Raw genomic sequence first — 9741 nt, forward strand, 5'->3', positions numbered from 1 at the left:
TTAGAACCCAAGGACTCCATAATCATCTGGCATTCATTCGATGTTATATCTATGGTTAGAAATGTACGTGATAGGAACTCCTGGAATCTTACAGATTCTTCTTTTAGGGTCCTGGTCAACCGTGGCCACAATGTAACATTTGTGTTGAGTTTCTCTCTGTACTAAGCAGTCATCTGCATAGGTTCCTTTGTGTGTGCATGGTAATCATTCAAACCTTGGATCCTTGGAGATTCTTAGAGCCACTCAATACTTCTGCCCCAATTTCTCAATTTCAGCCATCACACAATCAGTTATATAAGGGATACACATAGCCTACAGACAGTCCGTCATTGACTGCACTAAGTCGGGTTTGGCTTTAATGGAAAAGTTGATAAAGTTGGAATCAACAAGAATGTGGTAAGGTGGCCCAGCTGTGTATTATATTGGAAAAATAAGCAGGAAGGGTGTTGAGGAACTTCTCTTTCCTTTAGTATGTTGGAATCTTTCTTTTCTTCCTTTTTAGGTTTTAATCTATCCCTTTCTTTAAGCCTCTGATCTCTGAGACTAAGCATTGGCTTCATGGTCGCATAATTCCTCGATTTCTTTTGCCTCTACACACTCACATCACACTCTTGTTTCTTCCAGAATCCCATCTTAGCCTTTTTTTTTTTTTTTTTTTTTTTTGAGACGGAATCTCACTCTGTCACCCAGGCTGGAGTGCAGTGGCATGATCTCATCTGGCTGCAACCTCTGCCTCCTGGGTTCAATTGATTCTTCCGCCGCAGCCTCCCGAGTACCTGGGGCTATAGGCGTGCGACACCACGCCCGGCTAATTTTTGTATTTTTAGTAGAGACAGGGTTTCACCATATTGGCCAGGCTGGTCTTGAACTCCTGACCTCAGGTGATCTGCCCACCTCAGACTCCCAAAGTGCTGGGATTACAGGTGTGAGCCCGGCCCATCTTAGCCATTTTAAGTATACAGTTCAGTGGTGTAAAGTCCATTCACATTGGGTTTTTATATATAATATTTTTATCTGCCCTTCATTTGTGTTTAGTGCATGTTATAAAACTGCATAAGGCTATCAAGTAACCTGAGGAGTTATAGGCCAGGTGCGGTGGCTCACAACTGTAATTCCCAGCACTTTGGGAAGCCCAGGTAGGAGGACTGCTTGAGCCCAGGAATTTGAGGCTACAGTGAGCTATGATGGCACCACTGCACTCTAGCCTGGGTAACAGAGCAAAACCTCATCTTAAAAAAATAAAGAAGTTAGGCTGGGAGCAGCGGCTCACGCCTGTAATCCCAGCACTTTGGAAGGCCAAGGCAGGTGGATCATCTGAGGTCAGGAGTTGGAGACCTGGTCAATATGGCGAAACCCCGTCTCTACTAAAAATACAATAATTAGCTGGGGATGGTGGTGGGTGCCTGTAATCTCAGCTACTTGGGAGGCTGAGGCAGGAGAATGGCTTGAAACCAGGAGGCGAAGGTTGCAGTGAGCCGAGATCGCACCGCTGCACTGCAGCCTGGGCAACAAGAGTGAAACTCCATCTCAAAAAAAAAAAAAAAAAAAAAAAAAAGTTGTAATAAGAAATAGCTCAGGCCAGGTGCGGTGGCTCATGCCTGTAATCCCAGTACTTTGCGAGTCCGAGGTGGGCGGATCACGAGGTCAGGAGATCGAGACCATCCTGGCTAACACAGAGAAACCCCATCTCTACTAAAAAAAATACAAAAAAAAATTAGCCAGGCGTGGTGGCGGGCGCCTGTAGTCCCAGCTACTCGGGAGGCTGAGGCAGGAGAATGGCGTGAACCCGGGAGGCGGAGCTTGCAGTGAGCCGAGATGGCGCCACTGCACTCCAGCCTGGGGGACAGAGCGAAACTCTGTCTCAAAAAAAAAAAAAAAGAAATAGCTCTTAAAGAAGACTTTTTATAGTTATTAATCTTTCTTTCCCCATATTCTTTTTGTCCCTAGCTTTATGAGGTATAATTGACAAATATGATTGCATAAAACTAAGGTGTACAAAGTGATTATGTGATATATGTCTATATTGTGAAATAATTACCACAATCAAGTTAGTTAACACATCTATTGCCTTACCTAGTTACCGTGTGTGTCTCTGTGATGAGAATACTTGAGATCTAGTATCTTAGCAAATTTCAAGTGTACATTGTTATCAAATAATGTCACTATGCTACATTAGATCTCCAGAACTTACTCATCTTATGACAAAGTTTTATCCTTTGACCAACATCTCCCCATATCTCCTACCTCTTAGCCCCTGCAGCCACCATTTTACTCTTTCTGTGAGTTCATCTTTTTAAAATTTGACATATAAGTAAGATTATATAGTATTTGTCTTTCTCTGTCTGATATATTTCACTTAGCATCATGCCTTAAAGGTTTATACTTGGCTATTATGAATAATGTTGTTGCAAATAGCAGGGTTTTCTTTTTGTGGCTGAGTAATAGTCTATCACGTCTCTGTATGTACATGTGTGCGTGTGTATATGTGTATGTGTATATATATAACAATGCATCCATTCGTCTACCAATGGACACTTAGGTTGTTTCCATGTCTTGGCTATTGTGAATAATGCTGCCAATGAACATGGGAGTGCAGATGCCTCTTTGACATACTGATTTCATTTCTTTCAGATATATACCCAGAAATGGGCTTGCTGGATTATATGGCAGTTCTATTATTAATTTGTGGAGGAATCTCCGTAATGTTTTCCATAATGGCTTCTACCAACAGCGTACAAAGGTTCCCTTTTGCCCATATCCTTGCCAACATGTATTATCTGTTGTCTTTTTGATAATAGCCATCTTAACAGGCATGAAGTTATATCTCCTTGTTGTTTTAATAAAATCACATTGTTGTACAACCAATTTCCAGAACTCTTTTCCTCTTGCCAAACAATATCTACACCCACTCCTGTCCTGCGAACTTTGTTTTTAGAGAATGGAGTCTTGCTGTGTTGCCCAGGCTGGACTCTAACTCCTGGACGCAAAGTTTCCTCCCACGCCAGCCTCCTAAGTAGCTGGGACTACAAGTGCACACCACCATGCCTGCTGGGATCACAGGTGCACACTGCCATGCCTGCTGGGACTCCAAGTGCACACCACCATGCCTGTTGGGATCACAGGTGCACACCACCATGCCTGCTGGGACCACAGGTGCACACCACCATGCCTGGCTCCACATTGTTGTTGCTTGTTTGTTTGTATTTTGAGACGGAGTCTCGCTCTGTCACCCAGGCTGGCGTGCAGTGGCATGATCTTGGCTCACTGCAACCTCTACCTCCCGGGTTCAAGTGATTTTTCTTCCTCAGCCTCCCTAGTGGCTGGGACTATAGGCATATGCCACCACACCTGGCTAATTTTTGTATGTTTAGTAGAGATGGGGTTTCACCATGTTGGCCAGGCTGATCTCGAACTCCTGACCTCAGGTGATCTGCCCACCTTGGCCTCCCAAAGTGCTGGGATTACAGGCATGAGCCACTGTGTCCGGCCTACATTGTACTTTTTAATGTAACCTAAGAACAAAGGAATCTTTAATAATCCTTTACCAGCCAGGCACAGTGGCTCATGCCTCTAACCCAGGGCTTTGAAAGACTGAGGTGGGAGGATCACTTGAACCCAGAAATTCAAGACCATCCTGGGCAACATATCTAAAAACACCATGTCTAAAAAAAAAAAAGAAATTATTACCCTTACATGGTGGCAGATGTGTGTAGTCCTAGCTACTCGGGAGGCTGGGATGGGAGGATCACTTGAGCCCAGGAGTTCGAGGCTACTGCAAGCTATGATCATGCCACTGCACTCCAGCCTGGGTGATGGAGCAGGACTCTGTCTCAAGAAAAATAATAATAATTCTTTACCCCTGATCATTTTATTTCAGTGAGAAAAAGATAAGGACATGTTTAGATAGGATCATTCAAATGCCTTCTAAAGCAGCCACCGTGCCTGGCTTCCTGTGACTTTTGACATGACTCCATCAGTCTTTGATAATTTCCTTGCTCTCTGACCCAAGGTGTCTCTGATTTATCTTGTTCTTTTTCTACCCTAGACTCAGAATCATTCATTCTTCTGAGGAAAGCTAAGGGTTCATATTGATTTTTAAAGTAATACCTTTCTTTCTTTCTTTCTTTTGTTATTTCTTTCTTTTTTTTGAGACAAGATCTGGCTCTGTCACTCAGGCTGGAGTGCAGTGGCCTGATCATAGCTCACTGCAACCTCTGCCTCCTGGGCTCAAACCATCCCCCCACCTCAGCCTCCTGAGTAGCTGGGACCGCAGGTGTGTGCTACCATGCCTGGCGAATTTTTGTATTTTTTGTAGAGACGGTATTTCACCATGTTGCCCAGGCTAGTCTTGAACTCCTCAAGCAATCCTCCTGCCTCAGCCTCCCAAAGTGCTAAGATTACAGGCGTGAGCCACCACGCCCGGCCTTAAAATGTTTCTTATAGGTGCCTCTTCCTTCCTATATCACTAAGGCGCTTGTACCTAGGAATCCAAGATCCAGATGAGAAATTTATTTAAAATTTTTGATAAACATTATGACAAAATATTCAATCTCCAGGATAATGATATTTTTAAAAGATATTCAGTCTCACTAGAAAGCAAAGATATGCAACTATAAATTTTGTCACTTCTGCGTTGGGTAAATGTTAAAAATTTGAGAATAACCAGCTGGGAAAAGAGTAGAAAAAAATCTCATGCACCAGTTATGAGAAAATAAAGATACTACCTTTGCTTGGCAAGCAGTATGACAAATGTATCAAAATGTAGACTATCCTTTGATCCATTGTTTCCAAATCTAGGAATTTATTCTAAGGAAATAGTTGGAGATATATGCATAAAGATATAGGCACAAACCTGATGATTAAAATATTGTTTATAGTAGTGTAAAAGGGAAACAACATAAATGATTGCTCCCAAATATATCCCTAGCACCTAACATGCAATATGGTAGGTATCCAATGAATATTTCTTAGGTGAACTAATAAGTGAATATCCAGCTACAAGATGTTGGTTACATAAATGCAGGTGCATCATAAAATATAATACTTTGCAATCATAGGCTGGGCACAGTGGCTCATGCCTGTAATCCCAACACTTTGAGAGGTCAAGGCAGGAGGATTGCCTGAACTCAGGAATTCAAAACCAGCCTGGGCAACATAGTGAGACTCTATTGCTACAAAAACATTAAAAATTAGCTGGGCATGGTGGCCCAGGCCTGTAGTCCCAGTTACTCAGGGGGCTGAGGTGGGAGGACTGCTTGAGCCCAGGAAGTCAAGGCTGCAGTGAGATCTGTGATCACACCACTGCCCTCCAGGCTGGGTGACAGAGTGAGACCCTATTTCAAAAAATAATAATACTTTGCAATCATTGAAAAATGGTGAGGTAGATTTACATCTAATGACTGTGGTAGTCAGAACAATGGTCCCACAAATATGTCCATATGCAAATCCCTGGAACCTGAAAATACATGCAACTACATGGTAAGGGTGAATTAAGGTTTCAGACAGAACTAAAGTTGCTACTAAACTGGCCTTAAAATGGGGCAATTATCCTGGGTTATCCAGGCGGATGTGGTGTAATCACAGAAGTCCTTAAAAGTGGAAGAGGGAGAACCAAAAAGATGGCAGCATGAGAATGACTCAGCTGAAGCTGCTGGCTTTGAAGATGGAGGAAGAAAGGCATGAACGAAGTAATGTAGACTTCCTCTAGAAGCTGGAAAGGGAAAGGAAATGGATTCTCCCCTAGAGTTTCTAGAAAGGAATGCAGTCCTGCCAACAATCTGACTTTAGCCCAGTTAGACCCCTTTTCAGACTTCTGACCTATAGAACTGTAAGATAAATTTGTGTTGTTTTAAGCCACTAAATTTGTGATAACTTGTCACAGCAACAATAGGAAACTAATAACACTATAGAAACATTTATAAGATATACTGATAAGTCTTAAAAGTAGGTTACAAAATAACTTTGTGTTGTTGTTATAGTTTGAATGTTTCCTCCAAAACTCATATGTTAGAAACTTAATCCCCACTGCAACAGCGTTAAAAGGTAGGATCTTTTGGGAGGTGTGTAGGTCATGAGGGTTCAGCCCCCATGAATGGATTAATGCCACTATGAAAAGGGCTTTTGGGAGTAGGTTTGCTTTCTCTTGCTCTTCTGCCTTCCTTCATGGGAGAACTCAGCAAGAAAGCACTCAGTTGCTGGTGCCTTGATTTTGGTCTTCCCAGCCTTCAGAACTGTGAGATAATAACTTTCTGTTCATTATAAGTTACCCAGTCACAGGTATTCTGTTATAACAGAACAAAATGGACTAAGACACATGTGATTTTATTTGTGCATATATATTTGTCTGCATATGCATAGAGATGTCAAGAAGGATATTCATGAAAAGTTAAATTTAGACTTTTATTAATAATCATTATACATCCATCTATGAGTAGCTGAAGAAAAAATATTTTCTTCTGGTATAACCAAAAGACTGGAAGAGGGTTTAGTGGCATAGGTTCAGTGGAAGGAGAAATGACTACCCAATGGTCTTAGGGACCCAGTGAACCCACAGTAAGATGGACTTTGGCCAGGACTGCACTTATTACCTCATCTGCCGACTCCAACAAAGGGGACCAGGATGACATTTTGGGTCTCTGTGCATAAATGCTAACTAAAATCCTGTGTCTCATAATCCTCAAAATAGCTGGGTATTCCCTAGTGTACTATCCTTGAGTAAATGGTGATAGGTCCTTTTGGGAAAGGACTGAGGATATCATTAATGTACATGTATATGGTAGTCATTACATGACTGTATATATTTGCCAACACTTATAGAAATGTACATTTTAAATAGGTGGGGTTTTTTGTATAATAAAGCTATTTTTGAGGGAGTGGAGTGAGGGTTGAGAAATTACTATTGGGTACAATATTCACTATTCAGGTGATGGGTACATTAAAAGCTCAGATGTCACCACTATGCAATAAATGCAGGTAGGAAACCTGGACTTGAAATTCAAAAGATCACAGAGGCTACTGTGGGCAATAATAAGCCAATAAATTGGAAAACCTAGAAGAAATTGATAAATTCCTAGACACATACAACCTACCAAAACTGAACCATGAAGAAATCCAAAACCTAAACAGACCAATAATAAGTAACAGAATCAAAGCCATAATAAAAAGTCTTCTAGCAAAGAAAAGCCCAGGACCCAATGGCTTCACTGCTGAATTTTACCAAACATTTAAAAAAGAACTAATATCAGTCCTATTCAAACTATTTCAAAAAAGAGAAGAGGAGGAAATATTTCCAAACTCATTCTATGAGGCCAGTATTACCTTGATACCAAAACCAGACAAAGACACATCAAAAAAAGAAAACTACAGGCCAGTATATCTGATGAACATGGGTGCAAAAATCTTCAACCAAATACTAGTAAACAAAATTTAACAACACATTAAAAAAATCATTAATCATGACCAAGTGGGATTTATCCCAGGAAGGCAAGGATGGTTTAATAGATGCCAATCAATCAATGGGATACATCATAACAACAGAATGAAGAGCAAAAACCATGTGACTACTTCAACTGATGGTGAAAAGAATTTCATAAAATTCAATATCCCTTCATGATTAAAAAAAAACTCAAAAAACTGAGTATAGAAGGAACACACCTCAACACAATAAAAGCCATATATGACAGACTCACAGCTAGTATCATATTGAATGGGGAAAATGGAAAGCCTTTCCTCTAGGATCTAGAACAAGACAAGGATGCCCACTTTCACCAATGTTTTTCGACATAGTACTGGAATTCCTAGCTAGAACAATCAGATAAGGGAAAGAAATAAAGGGTGTCCAAAGTAGAAAAGAATAAGTCAAATTATCCTTGTCTGCAGATGATATGATCTTATATTTGGAAAAACCTAAAGACTCCACCAAAAAAAACTATTAGAACTCATAAATTCAATAAAGGTGCACCAGTACCATTTCTACATGCCAACAGCAAACAATCTGAAAATGAAATCAAAAAAGTAATTCCATTTACAATAGCTACAAATAAAATGAAATACCTAGGAATTAACGTAACTAAAGTAGTGAAATATCTCTGCAATAAAAACTATAAAACATTGATGCAAGAAATTGAAGAGGACACACACAAAAATGGAAAGATATGCCATGTTCATGGATTGGAAGAATCAATATTATTAAAATGTCCATACTACTCAAAGCAATCTACAAATTCAATGCAATCCCTATCAAAATACCAATGACATTCTGCACAGAAATAGAAAAAAAAATCCTAAAATTTTTGTGGAATACAAAAGACCTAGAATGGCCAAAGCTATCTCGAGAGAAAAGAACAAAACTGGAGGAATCACAGTACCTGACTTCTAAATATACTCCAGAGCTATAGTAACCAAAACAGCTCCAAAACCAATGGAGCACAATAGAGAACCCAGAAATAAATCCATACATCTACAGTGAACTCATTTTTGACAAAGGTACCAAGAACATATACTGAGGAAAGGACAGTCTCTTCAATGAATGGTACTGGGAAAACTGGATATCCACATGCAGAAGAATGAAACTAGACTCCCGTCTCTCACCCTATACAAAAATCAAATCAAAATGGATTAAAGACTTAAATCTAAGACCTCAGACAAGGAAACTACTACAAGAAAACATGGAGGAAGCTCTCCAGGACATTGGTATGGGCAAAGATTTCTTGAGTAATACCCCACAAGCACAGGCAATTAAAGCAAAAATGGAGAAATGTTTGTATTTTTAGTAGAGATGGGGTTTTGCCATGTTGGCCAGGCTGGTCTAGAACTCCTGACCTCTAAGTGATCTGCCCTCCTCGGCCTCCCAAAGTGCTGGGATTACAGGCGTGAGCCACTGTGCCCAGCCCATCCTGCATTGTTTTGTTCTGCTATCTCATGTTGTAAACATCAGATGAATTGCCTGACAGGCCCCTTACCCTTTCTTGGAATAGCATCCTGCCCCCTAAGCCCCTGCCACCTAATCAGAAGCTCCTGGTAGCCATACCTTTCCTCACAGTTGTTTGACCTAGGGGTGAGTCTTGGCCTCCCAAAGTACTGGGATTACAGGCATGAGTCACCGTGCTGGCCTAAAAATTTTAAAAGATGCAAATGTTCTGCTATCAGAGTTTGCCCCAAGGCTAAACAAGCACAGCTGGGCTCTCTCCATAGTTAAATCTATGGGTCTCTCTTCTGTTTCTAAGACTGTCCCAAAATAGGTCAATCACAGATCCTTCCCTAGAATTTTGGAGGTAGGTGTAAGGGTTTCCAGTCTTAGTCTGGACTGGTCTCTTCAACAAAGGCATTTTAAAAAATTGCTAATTATAACAAGGCCATATTTTTAACCATGTAACTTGGGGAGTAGAGAAAACTAATCCACAGACAGGGGAACAGAATGAAGTAGATCTTAGATGCATAAATGAGATAGAGATAAAATTGCCTGGAATCCATGTGACTTTTTAAACTCCCAATCCTGGTTCCATCTTCTTGGGACCTGACTGCAATCCTTCCTTTGGATTCTGGGAGATATCCCTACCTCTGCTGTACAAACTCTTCTGCTTAAACTAGCTTAAGTTGATTTATAGTGCATGCAACCAAAAATTCTAACATATTCTTCAGTTCTAATTCCCACTGCCCCTCTTCTGGCTCTGTTCTGTCGAGGCAGCTCACTCCACCTTCCCAGGCTGTTGAGTTCATCTCTAAACTGTAGTCATGCCTGCC

The 9741-nt window shown here is 40.8% G+C and overlaps 1 pseudogene; it reads right to left on the bottom strand.

Moving 5' to 3' along the window:
• On the bottom strand, positions 1 to 618 carry LOC100611496 (rRNA-processing protein FCF1 homolog; annotated as a pseudogene).
• Between the last annotated feature and the right edge of the window lie 9123 nt (positions 619 to 9741).

This window comes from Pan troglodytes, chromosome 6 (assembly GCF_028858775.2).
Source record: "Pan troglodytes isolate AG18354 chromosome 6, NHGRI_mPanTro3-v2.0_pri, whole genome shotgun sequence".
NCBI lineage: Eukaryota > Metazoa > Chordata > Mammalia > Primates > Hominidae > Pan > Pan troglodytes.